The 26787-nt window shown below is 32.0% G+C and overlaps 1 protein-coding gene and 1 long non-coding RNA gene across 2 annotated transcripts in view; both read right to left on the bottom strand.

Annotated features, from left to right (window-relative positions):
* The window catches only part of LOC127718146 (uncharacterized), a 99835-nt gene that overhangs the window by 35773 nt on the left and 37275 nt on the right, over nt 1-26787 (bottom strand). The gene's annotated exons all lie outside the window — the stretch shown is intronic.
* Nucleotides 166-9288, bottom strand: LOC127718159 (uncharacterized). The gene is made up of 2 exons (XR_007989594.1): nt 8110-9288; nt 166-697 (listed from the first exon to the last, which is right to left on the bottom strand). It is a non-coding gene; the product is annotated as an uncharacterized LOC127718159 (long non-coding RNA).

Genomic DNA, 26787 nt, shown 5'->3' with positions numbered 1-26787 from the left:
CAAACCTTACAGTGTAAACTAAGGAAATTTTCAAAGTCAATATATACCATTAGGTTACTGAGAGGGTGGTGCTCTATGGGATTGAGATGTGTGTCCATAACACATTATACCCTGCTCTCACAATCATATTTCCATGTTCAGTAACTTATTTGTAATTATTTTACAAAAATGACTTCATAATGAACACTTGTAAGTACAAAGTTTCAAGTTTATTTGACCTTAACATCATAGTAAACTAATGTACCCCAAAGACTTAACCTACTGTACTGTTTATACATCTTGAAAACAAAATGATTGATAAAAACTGGTTTCAACTCATTACTTCAAATGCCAATGAAATTTTAAAATAGGATGTAAAAAAAAATAAAACTCAAAAATATTTAATAATATAGCCTCATTTCATTGTCCTAATTTGCACAATTTTTTTTTGTCACAGAAAAAATGGAAGAAACTATCTTTAATTATATTTTTCTAAATTTCTTTGATCTTCTCCACAGCAAAAAAAAAAATACTGTTCTAAAATAAAATACATGTACTATATAATATTACAAATGCATAACTACAAATCAGAGTAGACATGTGAACAAATCTTCATAACATGTGCAATGTTTGTTATATTCAGATGGAATTATTACATGTTATATAAATTGATCTGTTTCTTTACTGATGACTAGTTCTTTCTTTCTTTCAATCCTGCCTATAAGAGCAAAGTAAAATAACATTTAATAAAAGATAACAAAAACATTCTATTCCACTGTACATGCTAAATGTAAATATTAATAGTGAGGTCAACAATTTTGATCATGTTGATAGGTTGAGACTATCACACTTGACATTTATAACAAAACTTCATTTCTCCCTCTGAACATTTTGATTGCCTTGTGTGACGTTTCACACAATCAAAATGATCATAAGGTACATAACTTTTCCAACATTTTTTTACAATAAAGATAGTATAGCCATTAATAGTTTTCAAAATTATTTCAGTGTAGAGTTGAGTAATCTTTTCCCTTTCTCCAATTGAATGTTACTGGCAACCTGCATTCTTCTATGTAACCTTTTTTTCATTTTACAAATACTGATCAAGATTTAAAGGGGAGCTATATTGAGTTTTCAGAAACTACTGCAAGTCCATGTGCCTATCCAAAGTCAAGACTTTTCCTGTCACCTAAAGTTGTATCTTAAAGCTTTTGTTTTTAGGGAATTTGATGTCGATAGTAGATGTTTATTTGTTTTTGGCTTTTCAATTGACAATTGAGATGTTTATTAAATTCTACAATCACTTGTTAATCATTTCAAGACAGTTGACCTATAAAAGTATGATGAAACCTTTTCAACTGATTTTTATAGTTTGTTCTTAAGTTGTGCTGTAACACCACTGTCCCAGGTTCAGTCAGGGGTACTACTTGTACAAGTTATCTTTATTAACTTGAAGAAGTAAATAAAATATACTTATACAAGTTAACTATATTGTTTGAATAATCTCCCCTTAATTTTCTATAAAAATTAATTTTTTTTACAATCCCACAAAAATTCTCAAGTTTTGAGATGTAAAATCATGCCTTTAACAATTTTTCTCAGGTTAGCTCATAATTTTTGATAAGAGTTCAATATTTCATCTCATTAATTCAACAAAGAATCTGATTGAGCAAAGATCTTAAGTATTTGCGCAAGGCCTTCAAAACTTGCTCCTTGGGGGCTTGTAAATGAGCAGTGTTCTAAAATAACAGACATATGAGATTTTCATTGTCCATGAAATTACACTTAAATGAATAGTCAAGACATCTGCAAAGGACAGACAATTCAAAATTCTGTCAGAGCAAAGAAGTACTAAGAATTCAAGAAAAGAAGATAGGATGACTTTTTTACTTGTATAAGTAAAAAAATCTGAATGTCTAAGGGACATAACTAGGCCAAAAAATAATTTACTTATACAAGTAAATAAAATACACTTGTATAAGTATCCTACAAATTTACTTATATAAGTATATTATAATTACTTCTTCAAGTAAATAAAAATTACTTTTACAAGTAGTACCCCTGACTGAGGTTAGGGTAGGGTTGAGCACTCAAAAACTTGTTTAACCTGCCACATTCTTTATGTGCCTGTCCCAAGTCAGGAGCCAATACTTCCATGGAAGTCGTTGGTTTTATATGTATGTTATATATTTGATTTTCGCTACTTGTTTTGTTATAAATTAGGCCGTTAGATTTCTCGGGGCCTTTTATAGCCGACTATACAGTATGGGTTTTTCTCATTGTAGAAGTCTGTACAGTTACCTATAACTGCTTACATCCACTTTATTCAAACTTTGGTGGATAGTTGTCTCAATGGCAATCATGCACCATCTCCTTATTTTTATACAAGTATAGGTCAAAACTGCATCTATGCTGTTTATTTAATTTTTCTGTTGTTGAGTTGCATTTCATCTGCTCTTAACAGGTATACATTCTTGTAACAATATGTTTTATCTATGTGAAAATCATGTATTATTTATTCCTTTCAAAAATTCTGTGAATAAATAAATGGGGAATGTGTCCATGGGACACAGATCTAGATGATGCCCCCTCTTGCATATAAAAGGGTCATAAATCAAGAATGGTAAAAGTGACACACAGTACCCAAATGAGTACTTGATCTGAGTTTTGTGGTAATATGCATTGTGTATAAGTTTTTGAACATTTGATTAAGCAAACTTAAGTTTATAGTGAACTAAAATGAATAAACAGCTGCACCATGAGTGCATGATATATGCCCATCACTTTTTCAAAGAATAAAGATCAATAACTTCTTAATGTCATATCAGAAATTCATAAAAAACTAAAGGGAGGTTATCTTAAAAGATACAACCAGTAACCAAAGTTTCATGATAACTGCTCAAAGCATTGCCCGAAAACAGGAAAATCCCCCCTTTTTATGAATAAAATCACATAACTCCAAAACTTAAAACCTAAAATTGATCAAAAATCAAAAGGGAGCTTAAGTCAATAGATATAAACAATTCACTAAAGTTTCATGAAAACTGCAGAAAGCATTTAGAGTCATTGTCCGAAAAATGGAAATTCACCCTTTTTTAATGAATAAAACTCCATAACTCGGAAACGTAAAATCTTGAATTTATAAAAATGGAAAGGGAGATCATGTCAATCGATATAAACAAATCACCAAAGTTTCTTGCAAATTGGTGAATTTTTTTTGAGTTATTGTCCGAAAAACTGGAAATTCCCCCCTTTTTAATGAAAAAAAACCCAAAACTTGGAAACTTAAAATCTAAAATTTATAAAAAACGAAAGGGAGTGCACGTCAATAGATATAACTAATTCACCAAAGTTTCATGTAAATTGGTTCAGACGTTTTTGATTGTCAGACATGTTCACGACAGACGGATGGATGAACAACGGTATACCATAATACGTCCCGTAAACTGGCGTATAAAAATTTGGCAATTTTTCTATTTGTAAAGGAGCATAACTCTAGAACAGTAAAAGTGAGGCCACCAACATTCAAACTTGATCTTTGTTTTGTGGTAATAAGCATTGTGTATAAGTTTCATAATATTTGGTTCAGGCAAACTAAAGTTAGAGAACGGACACAAAAAAAATCAGCAATTTTTCCATTTGTAAAGAGGCATAACTCTAGATCTAGAATGGTAAAAGTGACGCTACCAAAATTCAAACTTGATTTGTGGTTTGTTGTTAATAAGCAATGTATAAGTTTCATAACATTTGGTTGAGGCAAACTAAAGTTAGAGAACAGAAACCAATTAATAGGACGTACAGACTTACACTGGTAAATTATTAAGTCAGGGATTTCGTTAGTACCATAAATTACTTAAAACTTTTACTAAATTCTTTCATAGATACAAAGATTTGATTAGTAAATTTGGCTGTTCCTGTAGAAAACTTATAACAAGAGTGCACACACTGAAATGTCTCGCCTTCTTTACTAATCATTGATATTATGTTGATAGTCCTAAATATAAAGCTTTATTACAACTGTCACATAAACTTAACATTAACCAAGTAAACTAAATATTGACCAATGAACCATGAAAACGAGGTCAAGGTCAGATGAACCATGCTAGGCAGGCATGTACAGCTCACAATTCTTCCATACAACAAATATAGTTGACCTATTGCTTATAGTTTAAGAAAAGACCAAAACACAAAAACTTAACACTGAGCAATGAACCTTGAAAATGAGGTCAAGGTCAAATAAAACCTGTGTGACTGACATATAGATCATAAAATATTTCCATACACCAAATATAGTTGAACTATTGCATATAGTATTAGAAAAAAAAGACCAAAACTCAAAAACTTAACTTTGACCACTGAACCATGAAAATGAGGTCAAGGTCAGATGACACCTGCCAGCTAGACATGTACACCTTACAATCATTCCATACACCAAATATAGTAGACCTATTGCATACAGTATAAGAAAAACAGACCAAAACACAAAAACTTAACTATAACCACTGAACCATGAAAATGAGGTCAAGGTCACATGACACCTGCCAGCTAGACATGTACACCTTACAATCATTCCATACACCAAATATAGTAGACCTATTGCATACAGTATTAGAAAAAAAGACCAAAACTCAAAAACTTAACTTTGACCACTGAACCATGAAAATGAGGTCAAGGTCAGATGACACCTGCCAGCTAGACATACACCTTACAATCATTCCATACACCAAATATAGTAGACCTATTGCATACAGTATTAGAAAAAAAGACCAAAACTCAAAAACTTAACTTTGACCACTGAACCATGAAAATGAGGTCAAGGTCAGATGACACCTGCCAGCTAGACATGTACACCTTACAATCATTCCATACACCAAATATAGTAGACCTATTGCATACAGTATTAGAAAAAAAGACCAAAACTCAAAAACTTAACTTTGACCACTGAACCATGAAAATGAGGTCAAGGTCAGATGACACCTGCCAGCTAGACATGTAAACCTTACAATCATTCCATACACCAAATATAGTAGACCTATTTCATACAGTATAAGAAAAACAGACCAAAACACAAAAACTTAACACTGAGCAATGAACCTTGAAAATGAGGTCAAGGTCAAATAAAACCTTAGTGACTGACATATAGATCATAAAATATTTCCATACACCAAATATAGTTGAACTATTGCATATAGTATTAGAAAAAAAAGACCAAAACTCAAAAACTTAACTTTGACCACTGAACCATGAAAATGAGGTCAAGGTCAGATGACACCTGCCAGCTAGACATGTACACCTTACAATCATTCCATACACCAAATATAGTAGACCTATTGCATACAGTATAAGAAAAACAGACCAAAACACAAAAACTTAACTATAACCACTGAACCATGAAAATGAGGTCAAGGTCAGATGACACGTGCCAGTTGGACATGTACACCTTACAGTTCTTCCATACACCGAATATACTAGACCTATTGCTTATAGTATCTGAGATATGGACTTGACCACGAAAACTTAACCTTGTTCACTGATCCATGAAATGAGGTCGAGGTCAAGTGAAAACTGTCTGACGGGCATGAGGACCTTGCAAGGTACGCACATACCAAATATAGTTACCCTATTACTTATAATAAGAGAGAATTTAACATTACAAAAAATCTTAACTTTTTTTTCAAGTAGTCACTGAACCATGAAGATGAGTTCAAGGACATTGGACATGTGACTGACGGAAACTTCGTAACATGAGGCATCCATATACAAAGTATGAAGCATCCAGATCTTCCACCCTCTAAAATATAAAGCTTTTAAGAAGTTAGCTAACGCCGCCGCCGCCGCCGCCGCCGGATCACTATCCCTATGTCGAGCTTTCTGCGACAAAAGTCGCAGGCTCGACAAAAAACGGTATTTCACATCCTAAATTTTACAGTAATATTGTACTAAAAGCACGGAAATCACTGTGTGATTTATGTAAACTCATCGAACCTTTAAACAAACTTATTAGTAAAGGTTACATGTATCTTACAAATGTTGTAATTTAAGATCTTTGATTATAGTTTACATTAGCACAAATAACGATTTTGTCATCAGCAAATTAAAACATCAACTAAATTTGTATTTTTTTTAAGTGGGATGTATAAATACACATCCACATTATTTTTTTCTATATAGAGGTTAACATAATTATCCTAGTGAGTCAGCCTGTCGATACTTTTATTTTTGGCATTGCACAAGTCAATTGTCTTCTTTGACTGTCCATGATATTAAATACTTAATTCCTGGGATGTGTTTTAGTTGATTTTAGTCTCTGATGCATGATTTTTTTATTATTAATTGATTAATTTTGGCTTTTAACTAGCTTTCAGTATACGTAACTGCGAGTACTCTCAAATCGTACTTTCATGTTGACCTGTTGATACAATCGTAATGTTTTTTGTTATTCAATGTTTCTATATTTTTGCAATATACCAGCTGCTTTGATAAGTATTTAGTATGACTTTAAAATTTTACTTCTGTTTCTCGTACTATGAACAACAAAATTATTTATTTGTAAAAAATATTTGTTTTCCATTTATACTGTGTCTTTCTATGTTGTGATGTTACACTATTGTTTCGGGTAAGGGTGAAGGTTGGTACCTATTAAAACGTTTAAACCCTCTGCATTTGTTTGCACCTGTCCTAAGTCAGGAACCTGATGATCAGTAGTTGTGGTTTGTTGATGTGGTTCATAAGTGTTTCTTGTTTCTCATTTTTGTCGAGCCTTCGACTTTAGTCGAAAAAGCGAGACATAGCGATCCTACATTCCGTCGGCGTCGTCGTCGGCGTCCACAAATATTCACTCTGTGCTTAAAGTTTTTGAAATTTTAATAACTTTCTTGAACTATCCTAGATTTCTACCAAACTTGGACAGAAGCTTGTTTATGATCATAAGATAGTATCCAGAAGTAAATTTTGTGAAAATAAAATTCCTGTTTTTCCGTATTTTACTTGTAAATGGACTTAGTTTTTCTGCCAGGAAACATTACATTCACTCTGTGGTTAAAGTTTTTAAAATTTTAATAACTTTCTTAAACTATCCTGGATTTGTACCAAACTTGGACAGAAGCTTGTTTATGATCATAAAATAGTATCCAGAAGTAAATTTGTTAAAAAAAAAATTTCATTTTTTCCGTATTTTACTTATAAATGGACTTAGTTTTTCTGCCAGGAAACATTACATTCACTCTGTGGTTAAAGTTTTTAAAATTTTAATAACTTTTTTTAAACTATTCTGGATTTGTACCAAACTTGGACAGAAGCTTGTTTATGATCATAAGATAGTATCCAGAAGTAAATTTGTTAAAAAAAAAATTTCATTTTTTCCTTATTTTACTTATAAATGGACTTAGTTTTTCTGCCAGGAAACAATACATTCACTCTGTGGTTAAAGTTTTTAAAATTTTAATAACTTTCTTAAACTATCCTGGATTTGTACCAAATTTGGACAGAAGCTTGTTTATGATCAAAAGCTAGTATCTAGAAGGAAATTTTGTTAAAATTTGTACCTGTTTATCTGTATTTTACTTATAAATGGACTTAGTTTTTCTTCCAGTTAACATTAAATACAGTCTGCAGTTAAAGTTTTTAAACCATTTATTAGATTCATAAACTATCCTGGATTTATACCAAACTTTGACAGAAGCTTCTTACAATCAAAAGATAGTATCTAAAGGAATATTTTTATTGATTTTTTTCCTCATTTTTGTTGAGCCTGCGATTAACAGCAAAAGTAGGCGAGACACTGGGTTCCGCGGAACCCTTACGAATTTTTTATATAGATTAGACCGTTGGTTTTCCCGTTTGAATGGTTTTACACTAGTCATTTTTGGGGCCTTTTATAGCTAACTGTTCGGTGTGAGCCAAGGCTCCGTGTTGAAGACCGTACTTTGACCTATAATGGTTTTTCTTTTACAAATTGTGATGGAGAGTTAATGTCTCATTGGCACTCATACCACATCTTCTTATATCAAATTATGTACAGACGTACAAGGGTAAAACTTAATGCTCCCTCTGCTACGATGGGGCATAAAAAAATGCATATATATATATATAAAGCAGCAGGACTCTTATTAAGACTGAATATGACAGTACCTTATTCTGCATTCTTTCATCTTTAACCATTTATACTAGTTCTTCTGGTATCTCCTGATTGTTGTCATGAATTTAGGTTCTTCATTTCTTTTACGTCCAGGCAATTTTGGTAAGAAAGCACCAAATTTCAAGCTAAGTGTATCCATGGTTTGTCCTGGGTGTATTTTGATAAAAATGATAAATGTTGACTGCATCTTTTGGTGTCGCTCTTGTAAAACAATAATGCAAAGTCTCTGTGTGTTGTTTAAAATTACTAATCATAGGAATTAACCAGTAACATATATTGTATTATAATTTCACTTTTTAAACATCTGGAATAATCCTGAACAGTGACTGCACAGTTTCAGCATCCTTTGTTCTTAATTTTTCTGATATTAGCTGAAAGCAGGATCAATATCTTCATGTGTGTGGCCAACAAGTATGAACGACCAGAGAACCTGAAAAAAAAATATCTGTTGAGTTCTTGACTAGTATCATTTATTTATCCATTAAAGAGGTAGAGCTTTGTTAGAATTTTGAAAGGTGGAAGTAGTATAATTACTTTTAATACACTAAAACATGTAATAAATAAAACAAGAATGTGTCAATGAAACACAGATGTCCCTGCTTGTAAATATATCTCAAATTTATCAATTTTTTTTATTAATAAAGTAACATAATATGAGAATGGTAAAAGAGACAACACCCAAACTTGATCAGTGTTTGGTGTTAATAAGCATTGTGTATAAGTTTCATAACACTTGGTTGAGGCAAAGTAAAGTTAGAGTGCAGTTTGGGTTTTGAACTAGTACCATCAGATTAGTATGTACTGTACTGCAATAAAAAAAACATGAATCAATATCAGGGAACTAATTACTTGAAGTAATTTAAACCAAACCTACAGACTAATGACAGCCAGAGACAACTATCTGTCAGAGTTAAAATGAAGTGGATGTAGGCAATTATAGGCAATCGAACATTTCTTCAGAACCCTAATTAAGTTTGTACATGTCCGGCCCTTTTATAGCCAACTATATATACGGAATTGGTTTTCAATTACTTCAAGTTCCCTGATATTGATTCATGTTTTTTTTATTGCAGTACAGTACATACTAATCTGATGGTTTATGAGAACACAATTAATACAAAGACAACAACATGTTTATCGAAATATCATTTTCATTTTGTTACTTAATATTCTAAAACCACAGAAGAAAAATAAATAACCATATCTTGCCCTGTTAATGAGTTTTGATGAAAATTAGTTTTAAAATTATTCATCAAATACACAGGATAAGAACCTGTGGGTAGTGCTCTGTGGTTAAATAATTGACTCATTTTCATAGGTTTATGACCACTGACCAGCTATAATAATAATGGCTATAGAAAAAGAGGTGTATAACAAGTGTTAAGAAATGAAGAAGATAATGAACTTCAAAGAAAAATACATTTTTATATTAGAGCTGCCATGAGAAAAAACATATAATAAATTTTAAAGCAATAAGGGAATTAAAATATTAATGTAAAAGCATAAATCAAATATAGTTAAACCTTTAAACAGACTTATTAAGAAGGGATATAGTTATGATACTGTTGTCAGGTCATTAAAGATTGCATACTTTGGCTTTAATATTGATTCACTTATAGGGGCTTTGCATCGGAATTTAACATATTTATTCTAAAACCAGTTGTTGGCATGACACGGGTTATGTTCTTCTCATATATTTTATGATGGTATAATACTCAACCCCTAACAGGAGGGATTGTGCCTGATATTCATATGATGAAGACATAATCTTTCATTCAGTTTAATTGAGGTCTGGAGCTGGCATGTCAGTAACTGCTAGTAGTCTGTTGTTATTTATGTATTATTGTCATTTTGTTTATTTTCTTTTGTTTTTCTATTCTGACATCGGACTCGGACAACTCTTAAACTGAGTTTTACTGTGCGTTTGTTTTTTCTACATTGGCTAGAGTTATAGGGGGAGGGTTGAGATCTCAAAAAACATGTTTAACCCAGCCGCATTTTTGCGCCTGTCCCAAGTCAGGAGCCTCTGGCCTTTGTTAGTCTTGTATCATTTTTAATTTTAGTTTCTTGTGTATAATTTGGAGTTAAGTATGACGTCCATTACCACTGAACTAGTATACATATTTGTTTAGGGGCCAGCTGAAGGATGCCTCCGGGTATGGGAGTTTCTCGCTGCATTGAAGACCCATTGGTGGCCTTCGGCTGTTGTCTGCTCTATGGTCGGGTTGTTGTCTCTTTGACACATTCCCCATTTCCATTCTCAATTTTAAGTACAACATTTAATATTGTTGATGTTAATAACATTTCTATAATATAACAGATTTTCTTGAGAATTTCTAAAATATATGAATTTATGAGGGCTAGGATCCCGCTAACATGTTTAACCCTGCCACATTCTGTATGTATGTGCCTGTCCCAAGTCAGGAACCAGTAATTCAGTGGTTGTCGTTTGTTGTTCGTTCATTTTTTTTGTACATTAATTAGGGCTTTGTTTTCTCGTTTGAATTTATTTACATTTGTGATTTCGGGGCCTTTTATATCTGACTATGCAGTATGGGCTTTGCTCATTGTTGAAGGCTGTTCTGTGACCTATAGCTGTTAATTACTGTGTCATTTGGTCTCTTGTGAAGAGTTGACTCATTGGCAATCATACCAAATCCTCTTTTGTATATATGTACACCTTACAATCATTCTATACATCAAATATAGTTGACCTACTGCTTTAAGTATTTTAAAAACAGACCAAAACACAAAAACTGAACAATTGACCAATTAACCATGAAGGAGAGGTCAAAGTCAGATGATACCTACCAGACAGTCATGTAAGCCTTACAACCATTCCATACACCAAATATACTAATAGTTGAGGTACTGCTTATAGTATTTGAAAAACTGACAAAGACACAAAACCTTAACATTGAATACTGAACCATGAAAAAGAGGTCAAGGATGAAACCTGCCAAACTGACATGCACCCCTTACAATCATTTCATACACCACTTATAATATCTGAAAAAGAGTGCACACGCTGAAATGTCTTGCCTTCTGTATTAACCATTGATTTTATGTTGATAGTCCTAAACATAAAGCTTTACTACAAGTTTCATATGAACTTAACATGATCCAAGAAAATGAGGCCAAGATCAGATTAACCAATAATAAGAAATACATGTACACCTTACAATCATTTAATTCACCAAATATAGTTGACCTATTGCTATAGTTTCTAAGAAACAGACTTAACCAAGAAAACTAAGCATTGACCAATGAACCATGTACAATCCTTCCGTACAACAAATATAGTTGACCTACTAAGTATTTCTTATAGTTCAAGAAAAACAGACCAAAACACAAAAACTTAACACTGAGCAATGAACCATGAAAAATGAGGTCAAAGTCAAATAAAACCTGCGAGACTGACATGTAGATCATAAAAAATTTCCATACATCAAATATAGTTGACCTATTGCATATAGTATTAGAAAAAATTTGTAAGGGTTCCTCGGAACCCAGTGTCTCGCCTACCTTTTCTCCTAATCGCAGGCTCAACAAAAATGAGGAAGTAAATCAATAAAAATATTCCTCTTGATACTATCTTTTGATTGTAAGAAGCTTCTGTCCAAGATTGGTAAAAATCCAGGATAGTTTATGAATCTAATAAATGTTTAATAAACTGTTATCACAGAGATATGTCTCGCCTTTTTGTAATTTTGATAATACAAATGTTGAAATTTAAAAAGTAATACTTTAACATGTAAGTTATGCAAATATTCAAAGTCGATGAACCATGACTGAAAGTACATGGCTAAACAATCTCCATGGAATGAGATGTGCCAATGCTAATACAACTGCATACCAAACACCATTGACTTATTATAAGTCGTTCCCTTTAAACAAACATAAACACAAACATTAACTTGTAAACTATGTAAAAGTTTCAAAGTCAATGAACCATGATCAGGGGTGGGGGCTATATAATCTCCATGGAAACGATACTTGCAAATGCCAATAAATGTTCATACCAAATATCATTGACTTTACATTAGCAGTTCATCTTAAACTGATCTAATCACAAACTTAAATACATGTAAACTAAGCAAAAGTTTCAAAGTAAATAGACCATGACTGACGGGGGCGGCGCCAAATATTCTCCATGGAAATGAGATGTGCTAATGCTTATACAACTGAACACCAATTAACATTGGCCTACCACTAATGGTTCCCCTTGAACTGGAATATATATTTTTGTCTGAAGTCATTATTTGGGTCAAAACAAAACAAAAATATTCTGAACCTCTGTGAAGTTCAGTAAATAATAATTTAGTACATGTATACCAGTAAATATATATGTAAATGTTAAAAAAGACAACCAACTGCCTGTCAATAACATGTTTAGTTAAAATGGATAAATGTTATGTAGATCTATGTGTATTCATGTACATTTGTAGCCTCCATAAAAACACTTGGTATTACACTTCAGCTGTTCCACAACATTTTAGGGTCAGAGAAATTTAATGCTTGATTGGGAGCAAATATTTGTGGTCACTTAAACTAACGAAATTTATTGCTTTTAATTGATTGACCATGTGCAGCTGGTAAGAACATAATCAGCTGATTTACTATACAATAACATGAGTCTGAGTGCCAAAGTTTTTCCTTTTCCTTTTATTCTTTAGATTTGTTTACTAATTATTGACTATGCATGGGGAAAAAGTTTAAGCAAATAAGCTACTTTTTTCTGCCTTTGTTATTTATTTGGTCAGACAATCAACTTGCTTAGTACTTGTACTTTTTAATTTATTTAAAACTGATATCCTTCAATCCAAAGGAGAGACATAAAATACATAAATTTTAAGACATCTACATATACAGGGAATTGAAAGTAATAGAGAAACTATTTTAATAATATGGCATGATACTAAAATTGTAGAGCTCTAATGTAAGGTATTTTTAGCTCACCTGGCCAAGTGAGCTTTTATCATCACTTGGGGGTCCTTCGTCATCTGTTAACTTTTACAAAAATCTTCTCCTCTGAAACTACTGGGCCAAAGTAAACCAAACTTGGCCATAATCATCATTGGGGAATATAGATTTCAGACAAATCAGACAACCCATTATTGGGTTGTTGCCCCTGAATTGGTAATTTTAAGAAAATTTTGCAGTTTTTATACGACCGCAAAAAATTTTTGCGGTCGTATATTGGTATGACATTGGCGTCGTCGTCCGAAGACACATTGGTTTTCGCACAATAACTTTAGTTAAAGTGAATGGATCTCTATGAAATTTTACCAAAAGGTTCAATACCACAAAAGGAAGGTTGGGATTGATTTTGAGGGTTATGGTACCAACAGTTAAGGAATTAGGGGCCAAAAAGGGGCCAAAAATAAGCATTTTTGTAACTTCCAGACAATAACTTGTGTGTTAGTGTATGGATCTCTCTGACATTGTGCCACAAGGTTCCATATCACAAAGGGAATGCTGGGATTGATTTTGGGGGTAATTGTCTCAAAATTTTAGGAATTAGGTGCCAAAAAAGGGGCAAAAAAAACAAGCATTTTTCTTGTTTCATGACAATAACTTGTATGTAAGTGTATGCATCTTTCTGAAATTGTACTACAAGGTTCCATATCACAAAGGGAAAGCTGGAATTGAGTTTGGGGGTAATTGCCCAAAACGCTTAGGAATAAGGGGCCAAAAAGGGGCAAAAAATAAGCATTTTTCTAGTTTCCAGACAATAACTTGTGTTCAAGTGTATGGATCTCTCTGAAATTGTACTGCGAGGTATTATACCACAAAGGGAAGGCTGGGATTGAGTTTGGGGGTAATTGCCTCAAAATTTTAGGAATTAGGGACTAAAAAGGGGCAAAAAACAAGCATTTTTCTAGTTTCAGGACTATAACTTGTGTGTAAGTGTATGGATCTTTATGAAATTGTACTACAAGGTTCCATATCACAAAGGGAAAGCTGGGTTTGAGTTTGGGGGTAATTGCCTTAAAGGTTAAGGAATAAGAGGCCAAAAATAAGCATTTTTCTAGTTTCCAGACAATAACTTGTGTTCAAGTGTATGGATCTCTCTGAAATTGTACTGCAAGGTACCATACCACAAAGGGAAGGCTGGGATTGAGTTTGGGGTTGATGAATCATAAGCGGGTTCAAAAAATTGTGGGAGGAATTTATTTTTCCTTTTTTTCCTTTTTTTTTGCTTTAAAATTTTCCATTATAAGTTGGTTATTTTTTATTTATATATAAAAGTAAATAATAATGATATGGTTTGATTTCATCAAAAATTGAGATATTGGGGTTCTTTGATATGCTGAATCTAACCGTGTATTTAGATTCTTAATTTTTGGTCCTGTTTTCAAATTGGTCTACATAAAGGTCCAAAGGGTCAAAAATTAAACTTAGTTTGATTTTAACAAAAATTGAATTCTTGGGATTCTTTGATATGCTGAATCTAACCGTGTATGTATTTAGATTTTGGATATTGGACCATAATAGGTTAATTAAAAATTTTTAAGTTCTTAGACCACATTCATTCTGTGTCAGAAACCTATGCTGTGTCAAATATTTAATCACAATCCAAATTCAGAGCTGTATCAAGCCTGAATGTTGTGTCCATACTTGCCCTAACTGTTCAGGGTTCGATGTCTGTGGTCGTATCAAGCTGCGCCCATCGGAGCATTTTATTGGTTATTGTCTTGAATATTATTATGGATAGAGATCGCGATACATTGTAAACAGCAATAATGTTCAGCAAAGTAAGATCTACAATTAAGACAACATGACCAAAATGGTCAATTGACCCCCTCAGGAGTTATTGCCCTTTATAGTCAATTTTTTAAGAATTTTTCATAAATTTTTGTAATCTTTTACAAAAATTTTCTCTGAAACTACTGGGCAAAATAGAATCAAATTTTACCACTTTTTTCGAATTTTGCCTATTATCTTGAAAACTATAATAGATAGAGAGAAACTTTACAATGCAAAAATGATCAGAAGGACAAGTTTTACAAATAAGTCTTATGATTGAAATCATCAGTTGACTCCTAATTAGAGATGTAGCTCTGTGATGCCAATTTGTACAATCTTTCTTTAGCGTTTTTGTCTTACATCTTAAAACTTATAATAGATAGACACATGATGATGATAGTAAGAAACTTAAATATATACAAAAATGATCAGCAAGACAAGATCTACAGTTAAGACAAAAGGCGGAAATTGTCCGACGACTCCTTATGGGAGTTATTGCCCTTTAATTACAATATTTACCATTTTTTTTGCTCTATATGATAAAAAATAATAATAGATAGATAGAAACTTAAATAATCAAAAATGATAAGCAAGACGAACTACTAATAAGTCAAATTATGCTGATATAATTAGTAGACTGTTACTCTTTATAGGAGTTTTTTTACTCTTCTGTGTTTGGATAAAAAGCTAAATAAGATCATGAAGATAGAGAGAAACTAAACAGACTTCAATGATCAGCAATATAAGATACAAAAAAAACCCAGAGATTTTTGTCATTAATTCTATTCTTGTCTACAATGTTGGAGAGTGTCCTTTGTTGAATATATTGCATATATAGACCAAGGTGAACGACACAGGCTCGCGAGAGTCCTAGTCATTTAAAGATGAAGCAAATATCCTAAAGCTCATTTATTGCCTGAAATGATGTTTGGCAATAGGTTGAATAATCATTGCAGATTTCAGGAAATAAGCCTAATGCCTGAAAATTGCCACCAATAACCTAATGCCTAGGCGTTAGCTTATTGCCTAGGATTTAAGCTTGATAGATAATTTTACTTATATATATAATTAGTGCCGCTAACATATACAATTAAAAAAAAAATAGAAATTAGTAAAGAACTATTAAAAAAACATACATAAGATCATTTATTTTCATCTAGTTAAGGTACACATATATATATATATATATATGTGTGACAAAATATTCATAAAAGTGTTTCACTTCAACATGTTCAAACTGTCCTGAACCAGTTATTTCAAGACAGAATTTAATTCATATGTATACAGTCATTATATGCATTAATTAAGGAATGATATGTGTAAGTTTCATAACCACTGTTGTTGAACTTTTAACGAAATATTTGAAAGAGAATCAAAATACATAATCTTTTTATATTATATTACTGTATCTAAACTTCAAAGTGAAATTAATTAACTTGCCATTTTCTTCTTTGAACTGTTTTCCTCCACTGCATGGTTCTTCACAAAAACACCACAAAAACAATAGTAATAAAAATAGTAATAAAAATAAGAGACTGAGAGTAGTGTATTTATGATGAATTTCAACATTTTATATTCCTCTACACATTTTATGATGTCCAAGTAATCAGGTCATGACATCAATATGAATCCGTAGTAACCAATGAGATAAAAGAGAAATTCATTTTATGTCTTCCTAGATCTTTGGATAAAAACAGGCCATATTTACTTGTGTGTATTTTGCTTAAACATAAAAACACAAGTAAATGTTATACATATATATACTCACCACATTGATTTAATGGACATAATAAAGTATAATTGGAGTAGGCCTATTAGTGTAAATAAAAGTGAAACCATAAGAATTAAGGATTAGAATACACAGTATTAGATGTTCACAATGACATACAGGGAGAGAATTTGAAAAGTTTATTGTAAGTATTTCATACTTAATGCCAATAATTGTTATCTTTTCTGTTTTGTGTATTGTCTCCTAAAAGTTTTATTTTATATCCATACCAGAGGAGTACTAAGGGGGTGGGGCTAGAGGGCCCAGGTCCCCCTTTTTAAAAGAAAATTTGATTAATTATTTAGGGAATCACTGAAGAATGATTTGAGCGGGCCCCCCTTTTAGGCAGTCAGTGGGCCCCTTTTGAAAATTCTGGATCTGCTACTGCATATACCACAGACATACAGAAATTCAACATGTTTTATATTTTAAAAAAATTCTAATAGATCAATTAAAAACTTTTTAGATTGATATACATGTATATGCATTAGTGATAAATTTAATAATCTGTCACCTAAGGATATTTGCCTATGATTTATGTCCCACCTTTGGGCATTATGCTTTTCGGTCTATGCGTCCGTTCCTCCATCTATCAGTGATGATATCTGTCCAGCTTCAGGTTTAAGTTTTTGGTCAAGGTAGATTTTGATGAAGTTGAAGTCCAATTGAAACTAGCTTATAGTACATGATGTTCCCTATATGATATGATCTTTCTTATTTTAATGCCAAATTACAGTTTTTACCCCAATTTCATGGTCCACGCATTTAAAATGATAGTGCCAGTGGGGCATCTGTGTACTATGGACACATTCTTGTTGTTGATTTAAATGTGAAGTATTAAGTATTTGTTTCTGAATTTCATGAGTTGATAATTGCCTACAATTTAAAATTCAAGAATTTTGCATACATGTGTACCACTTACAAATATTTTTGACATGGATGAGGGTTTAGATGGGGTTTACAAAAAAGAGAATAACGGGCAAAATGTGCAGAATAAAGGTATAAAAAATAAATAGGGAAAAGTAGGCAAACAAAATAAATATTAGAGAATAATAGGTGCTGAAATATAAAGAATAGAGATAAATGGACAAAATTAACAAAAGATTAAAGAAAAACAATCTAATATATGAAGAATAAAGATATATACAGAACCCCTATCTAGACCTTAATAAATCAAGCCATTAATACATAAATGACAAATACCCTGATTATTTTTTTTTTTAGGTCAGACAGGAATTTCATAAGTTACTCTTGAACATGTTGAATAAAAAAAGTTTATAAGGCGAAATAATGTACAAAGTTAGAAATTTTGATAATCAATAGATTTTCAGTGAAAAACAGAATTCATAGATAAAATACAAAACTTAGAACCTCAAATTGAAAAATTATAATTGAAACTGGTTTATGGTATAATAGAGCAAAAAACTTTGTAATTTGAACAGTACATTATGTGATCACTGTTTTAGAGATGAATTTCATTTCATATATTTTATAGCATTAATATCATCATGATCATTATAGAAAGAGGACAAAAATATATATATATATATATATGTCAATCAACTTTTAGAATCCACTTACATTAACAGAGCGCTTATTTTCCATATAAATATAATAGCCAACTTATGATTTTTTTCTGTTTGTCAACAGTTTTATTTACTATTTAGCTCACCGGACCTAAGAGTCTGTGAGCTTTTGCCATCCCTTTGTCAAATCATCCTCCCTTTTTGTTAATTCGTTGTCAGTTGTACACTTTTTAAAAGATCTTCTCCTCTGAAACTACTGAATTAATTTTAACCAAACTTAGGCTAAATGATCCTTAGGGTATAGATTACATATATTTTGTAATTTTAATCTTGTCCTTTAATTAAGAAACTCTGCATAGTTTGGTCAAAACAATTAGCATTTTAAGATTAATCTGCTCTGAAATTTTCAGACCAATCTGACAACCCTATTTGAAGTAATTGCCCCTGAAATAAGTTTCCACAATTTTTATGTTCTTGGTAATACTGATTGTTTTTTTGAAAACAATTTCAGATAAAGATAAATTTTTAAACAGCAAAACAGTAGTATGGATCCTTATATGAGTTATTGCCCTTGAAAGACAAAATTTTAATAGATACATGATAGAATTTAGAGTTTCTTGTAGAAAATATGATAGACGAGAGACACTTTAAGTGATAAATATGTTCAGCTAAGTAAGATCTGTGAATAAGCTTACATGACCGAAATAGTCAATTGATCCTTTATCCTGTTTATAGCAGTTTTTGCCCTTGAAAAATTATTTTTACCTAAAATTATGTTTTTTGCAGAAACAATGATAGAAAGAGAGAAACTTTAACATGTTTAAGTGGTAAATATGTTCAGCAAAGTAAGATCTGGGAATAGGACTTACATTATTTAAATCATTAATTGATCCTTTAAAGCAGTTATTTCCCTTGAATGAATATTTTACCCAATTTTTGTCGAGCCTGCGACTTTTGTTGCAGAAAGCTCGACATAGGGATAGTGATCCGGCGACGGCGGTGGCGGCGGCATTAGCTAACTTCTTAAAAGCTTTATATTTTAGAAGCTAGAAGACCTGGATGCTTCATACTTTGTATATAGATGCCTTATGTTACTAAGTTTCCGTCTGTCTTATGTCCATTGTCCTTGACCTCATTTTCATGGTTCAGTGACTACTTGAAAAAAAAAGTCAACATTTTTTTTAATGTTCATTTCTTTCTTATTATGAGTAATAGGATAACTATATTTAGTATGTTTGTACCTTGCAAGGTCCTCATGCCCGTCAGACAATTTTCATTTGACCTCGAGATCATTTCATGGATCAGTGAACAAGGTTAAGTTTTCTTGGTCAAGTCCATATATCAGATACTATAAGCAGTAGGTCTACTATATTTGGTATTTGGAATGATTGTAAGGTGTACATGTCCAACTGGTAGGTGTCATCTGACCTTGACCTCATTTTCATGGTTCAGTGGTCAAAGTTAAGTTTTTGAGTTTTGGTCTTTTTTTCTAATACTATATGCAATAGGTCAACTATAAATGGTGTATGGAAATATTTTATGATGTACATGCCAGTCTCACAGGTTTAAAAATATTTGACCTTGACCTCATTTTCACGGTTCATTTCTCAGTGTTCAGTTTTTGTGTTTTGGTCTGTTTTTCTGCAACTATAAGCAATAGATCAACTATATTTGATGTATGGAAGGATTGTAAGGTGTATATGTCTGTCTGGCAGGTATCATCTGACCTTGACCTCAAGTTTTCATGTTTAAGTTTGTTTCTTAGATACTATAAGCAATAGGTCAACTATATTTAATGCCTAAATTGATTGTAAGGTGTACATGTCTGTCTGGCATGGTTCATCTGACCTTGACCTCATTTTCATGGTTCATTGGTCAATGTTAAGTTTTCTTGTTTAAGACTGTTTCTAAGAAACAGTAATTAGAAACAGTAAGCAATAAGTCAACTAAGCTTGGTTTATTGAATGATTGTAAGGTGTACATGTATTTCTCGTTTGGTTATCTGACCTTGACCTCATTTTCTTGGATCATGTTAAGTTTATGTGTTAACTTGTAGTAAAGCTTTGTATTTAGGACTATCAACATAAAATCAATGGTTAGTAAAGAAGGCGAGACATTTCAGCGTGTGCACTCTTGTTTTTGTACAGACAACTTTTAACTGCACAAATGTATATAAGACATATATCTTTAAATAAGTCAACATGACCACTTAATGTAAAAATTATTGGAGCTAGCTAAAACACAAGTGTAAAGTAGAAAAAATGATCAGCTTGACAAGATGTACAAATTTATCCACCAAGGAATAAAAAGATTACTTTATTTTTATATATTGCCCCTGAAATACCTATTTTTCTTACTTTTAGGAGTTTTTATGCCCCATTTATGGGCATTATGTTTTTCAGTCTGTGCGTCTGTTCCTTCGTCCGTCCATATGTCTGTCTGTCCCGCTTCAGGTTAAAGTTTTTGGTCTTTCAGGTGAAAGTTTTTGGTCAAGGTAGTTTTTGATGAAGTTGAAGTCCAATCAACTTGAACTGTTAAAAGTGTTGTCTGCAAAAATGATCAGAATGACAAGATCTATGTCATGTATGTTCTTTAGTGGTATTTTTAACATTGATTTCTGATTTTGGAGTTATTGCCCCTGAAATGTTGATATTTACTGTTTTTTTTACAGTTTGGCTTGATATCTATTAACTTATACATATAGGTTAGGTTAAACCTGTTAAATGCAAAAGTGATCAGCAACACAAACAGTACCTATATATATATACAGCTGTATAGTATGTGCATTTAAAAGTCCTAGTAAACTGGTGTTTTGTTCACCAGGTGAGTGATACAAAGCCTCTTGTTTCAAAACAAATTTTGCCATAATTCAGTTTTTTAGACATTTCTAGTTGTAGGTTGCAATTCTGTAAATATAGACAATGCAATTTCCCATAGGAACTCCCTTTGCAGCTAAAACTGTGACACTTTTACTATGAAGTTTCGTGAAAAATAATATCCTAGAACGGAAAGTTTATATGCACTACTATTTTATTCAAAGGTCAAAATATAGGGCTGTGCGGCATATTTTCAACATTTATATGCCCTGAACTTCTAAGAGTTTAAACTTATACTAAAATTTTATACTACCCTTACCTCCATTTTTGGACCTCCTAAGAATTAAAATTTAGGCGCTACCATGTTTTTCTATACTGGTTACATTCCCAAGTGATGTCTCTATGAAATGAAACACAGAGATCATAAATGGGAACCAGTAAGTTAACAAATTAACATATCTATGAATATTATATATCTCCCCAAAAGAGGCGTGGTTTGAGAAACAGCTGTATTTACAAAGTGCAACCTGTAACTTATTTTCATAGAAATTGATCCAATATCCACCCATTTAGCATGTTTAGGTGGGAATCATATCTCTGGCCTTACATCATGTACATTATTGATGCAATATTCTGGGTTATTTCGGAAAACCTTCATCAGAGACCATCCCTTTTGTTTTTTGATTCAGCCATGCTGGATCTATGCGATCACTCTGTTTTTGGAGATGGTGCAGAATACTAAGTTGAAGACATGTCATGAAACTAATTATGTGTTTTTATGACTTGCAGAAACTTTCTACACCATTTTAATCATCAACTGCCAACTTTTGACATGTTATTTGATCTTAAATTAAGAAAAGATTGGTCGAACAACCCTTTTATTTTAGATATACACTTGCATATAGTTTCTTTGTAAAGCAAAATTTATAATGATTTACTATTTTTGAAATAAATTGAAAAAGTATTTTTACATCAATTGAACCATTGATAACAATTTTGAAAGTATTATATTATTATCTTATGCCTGTGTAAGTTTTTGTTCTATGAAATTTAGGTCAACATGTATGTTAATAGACCGTGTATATTTACGCCAAACATTTTTCATTTTAAGCTGAAAAAATAGACTTTGCAAAATACGCTACAAATTTTAAAGTTAATTGGTTTGATAAATGTAACAATAATCTGTTGAAGTCACTTCTGAAAAATCATTTTCGTTATGAGATTCGAAATTTATAAGTTTCATGAGATTACGTTATTTGATTTCACGAGGATAATATAAAAAGTAATAATAAGTTTGTCTTAAAAAGATTTCATCTTATCAACAATTTGAATAAATTAAAACATTCGAATTTGATTGTTTTAGAAAAACACAAATTTCAATCTCCTTCTAAAGAACAAAATATTGAAATTACTAACCTTAAGCATTTTTCAATTTGCCTTAAAAAATTGAAAAATGAAAAATGCTCCAACGTGGAGCATTTTTCAATTTGCCTTTAAAAATTGAAAAATGAAAAATGCTCCAACGTGGAGCATTTTTCAATTTGCCTTTAAAATATTGAAAATTGAAAAATGTACCGTATTGGTTGAATTTTCGTCTATAGAAAATTTTCTCAAAAATGAAAATGTTTTTGTGTGGAGCATTTTTCAAATTTTGTAATCGTTTGACAAAATGAAAAATGCTCCAAAGAGGAGCATTTTTCATTTTTCAAATTTATCAAAGATATTGAAAAATAGATAATCAAATTATTTTTTCAATCATTGTTGACACTTTAGAAGTTTTGTTTTTATGCTTTAAATATAATACACATGTGTGTATGTGTGAACCCGTATATACACATTTATTACCTTACCCCGAAAAGATAGGAGAACAACAACGCACCAGCAAAATTATTTGATGTGGCGCAGGATTATTATGCAATTGTTATTTCCCTTGTTTAAAACTATGAATTTTATATTTCCCTATTTTGTTATTTACATTCAGGTTAACTAAATATTCAATATATATCTGTTAAATTAAATAGATATTGGTATGTTGAATTCATTGATAAAGATATTTATTTTTACTCTCAAGTTTAGTATTTGCATCGTTGCAAAACATTTGTAAACTTCTTTTAAAAGTTAATGTACATTGAATATAAGATCTGAGCAATGTAACTGAGTGTAGATCAAACCATAACTATGTCTGCTCTTAAAAACACGTAATTGTTGTGGCTATCAAAAGGATTATGCATAGTTGAAAACAATAACAATGTGCCCTAAGCCCTCAACGACTAAATAGTTTACCCGAAGCCGTGAGAGTTATTCTGAATGTAAAGTAAATAAAAAAATATTGAAACAGGAAATTTTATTAACATAAAATTTCGTACTTTCATGCACTGGCTACGGGTTTGGTGATATCCTCGATGACAACCTAGAAAAGGTGTAAAGATAAAAACAACACATTGGAAAGCTGTTCTTTTCCCAGTCTCCCTGTATAAGGTTGATGAATATGCCATATTCCATCTAAATACGGCTTATTTTGGAAGTCATTGAATGCTCCATTTCTTAACTAGATAAAATGATATAATTTTCACTGTTTTTGGTTTTTATTTACTTAGCTATTTAGATACCAATAGTGCTTTAGCATTTGGCATCCATCGTCTCTGTTTACAACTAGAACAAGCTGTGGTCCACATCTCCGAATCTCAATTAAAATTACTCATGCTACATTTTGGTCCCGCGAGTTGGATGTTGAATTTTACAGCAATTTTTCTGTTTTTAACTGAAATACATTATTTTGGCAAAACTAATCAGGAAGCAGACATTTGAGTCAGTGCTTGGTGGAATTAGATACGACTGTCTTTAGGAGACAAGTTTTGAAGATTTAGGTGTATAATTGTTCCTGTGGTCTTTTATTTTTATAGTATGGTTTATTTGGTAAATGTATAGTCATAATAGTTTTGATGTTGTCAACACTGATATTGCTGATTACTTTGTTCATTTTGAGACAGATTTTCTATTATTTGAAATGAATGTGAGGTGGCATTTTAGTTGAAAATGAACTTCAAATGTGAAGCTAGTTTACGTTTCTCTAGATATAAGAAGATGTGGTATGAGTGCCAATGAGACAGCTCGCCTTCTAAGTCACAATTTTTAAAATAAAAACCATTATAGGTCAAAGTACGGTCTTCAACACAGAGTCTTGGTTCACACCGAACAGTAAGCTATAAAGTGTCCCCAAAATGACTAGTGTAAAACTATTCAAACGGGAAATACAACGGTCTAATCTATATACAGAACGAGAAAAACTTATGAACCACATCAACAAACGACAACAAAGAACATTAGAAGATAACAAAACCTTTAAACAAACTTATTAAGAAGGGATATAGTTACGATACTATTGTCAGGTCATTAAAGATTGCATATTTTGGCTTTAATATTGATTCACTTAAAGGGTCTTTACATCGGAATTAAACACATTTATTTAAAAATTCGTAAGGGTTCCGCGGAACCCAGTGTCTCGCCTACTTTTGCTGTTAATCACAGGCTCAACAAAAATGAGGGAAAAAAAATAAAAATATTCCTCTCTATCTTTTGATTGTAAGTAGCTTCTGTCCAAGTTTGGTAAAAATCCAGGATAATTTATGAATCTAATAAATGTTTTAAAAACTTAAACTGCAGACTGTATGTAATGTTGACTGGAAGAAAAACTTAAGTCCATTTATAAGTAAAATACGGAAAAAATGGAACAAAACTTTATCAAAATTTCCTTCTAGATACTAGATTTTGATCATAAACATTAGCTTCTGTCCAAGTGTGGTACAAATCCAGGATAGTTTAAGAAAGTTGTTAAAATTTTAAAAACTTTAACCACAGAGTGAATGTAATTTCAACTGGCAGAAAAACTAAGTCCATTTATAAGTAAAATACGGAAAAAATGGAATTTTTTTTACAATAATCTTTCAATCAGTTTAATTTAGGTCTGGAGCTGGCATGTCAGTAACTGCTAGTAGTCTGTTGTTATTTATGTATCATTGCCATTTTGTTTATTTTCTTTTGTTACCTCTTCTGACATCGGACTCGGACTTCTCTTGAACTGCATTTTACTGTGCGTTTTGTTATGCGTTTACTTTTCTACATTGGCTAGAGGTATAGGGGGAGGGTTGAGATCTCAAAAAACATGTTTAACCCCATCGCATGTTTGAGCCTGTCTCAAGTCAGGAGCCTCTGGCCTTTATTAGTCTTGCATTATTTTTAATTTTAGTTTTTTTGTGTTTAATTTGTTTAGTATGACGTCCATTATCACTGAACTAGTACATATATATTTGTTTAGGGGCAAGCTGAAGGACGCCTCCGGGTGCGGGTGCATTGAAGACCTATTGGTGACCTATTGGTGACCTTCTGCTGTTGTCTGTTCTATGGTTGGGTTGTTGTCTCTTTGACACATTCCCAATTTCCATTGTCAATTTTAGAAAAGGGTATTGTCTGTTAAAAAAAATAGAAGGTACAAAATTATTATGTCTGAACAACACTAAAATCTTATTCCGACATTACAGATGGAATTTTATTTCATTAACGTGAATGAGGTCGGAGTGACTCGGTGTGCGCCTTTTCCTAAATTTCTCTTTTTTTCTCCAGATCCCACCTTTGTTGTCCCCTTGATTTCATTACCCCAATTTTTATAATCCTATATCCAACATCCCCTTTTTGTAACCTCGACATCACCCCCTCTCTTTATCCCACTTCGAGGGCTACTTGCAAGATTCATTTTGATCAAGATGAATTTTATTCCCAAAATTATCAGCCTGGTATGGAACAGGATTAAAGTTTCGTGATCCCTGTTAAAAAAACAAAACAGTTGTGACTTTCTGTTTACATAACGAATATAAAATGGGAGCGGACGAGCTACAAAAAATATAATAGTATCAACAAAGAGGCAATATCGATAAATGTTTTAATCAAATTATTTAAAATTTCACAAATTACGACAAGAGTGCGCACGCTGAAATGTCTCGCCTTCTTTACTTATCATTGATATTATGTTGAGGGGGTCGGATGGGTCCTGATCCCGAAATCCCGGACTTAAAAACATGAAATCCCGAGGTCCCGAATTAAAAAATAAACAACTGCGCCATGAGCGCATGATACGCCCTTCGTCTTGTGTGCAATAATCATAAATAGTTTCTGAGATACAGCGTGACATATGAAAACCCACCTTTTTTAACAAAACTAAACCAAAATTTTGAATCATCACCAAAAAGTATACAGATCTTAAGATAAATATAACTTAGAAGTATGGAAAGTCTTAAGCAAAAATCATAAATTGTTTTGGAGATACAGCGTGACACGTGAAAGCCGCCCCCCTTTTTTTTTTTACAAAAAACTCAATATTTCTAAAACAAAATTTTGAATCATCACCAAAAATTATACAGATCTTAAGATTAATATAACTAAGAAGTGTGTGAAGTTTTAAGCAAGTATCATAAATCGTTTTTGAGATACGGCGCGACATGTGAAAAAAAAACACACCCCTGTTTTAGTTACAAAGTCCTGTAACTCAAAAAGTTTTAATCTTATTTTCACCAAAAAGTATACAGATCGTTTGACTATCATAAGGAACAACTGTATTAAGTTTCATGAAATTTAGATGAGTCGTTCTCAAGTTACGGTGCAACATGTTTACGCCAGACAGACGGACAGACGGACGGACGGACAGACGAACGGACAGACGGACGCCGGACATTTGTATACCATAATACGTCCCGTCAAAATTTTGACGGGCGTATAAAAATTATATCCCGACATCCTGGAATTTGAAAAAAGAAATCC

Source organism: Mytilus californianus, unplaced genomic scaffold, assembly GCF_021869535.1.
Source record: "Mytilus californianus isolate M0D057914Y unplaced genomic scaffold, xbMytCali1.0.p SCAF_10, whole genome shotgun sequence".
In the NCBI taxonomy this organism is placed as follows: Eukaryota; Metazoa; Mollusca; class Bivalvia; order Mytilida; family Mytilidae; genus Mytilus; species Mytilus californianus.
The sequence above is the reverse complement of the archived record's forward strand: the minus strand, read 5'-3'. Positions and strand labels throughout refer to the sequence as shown.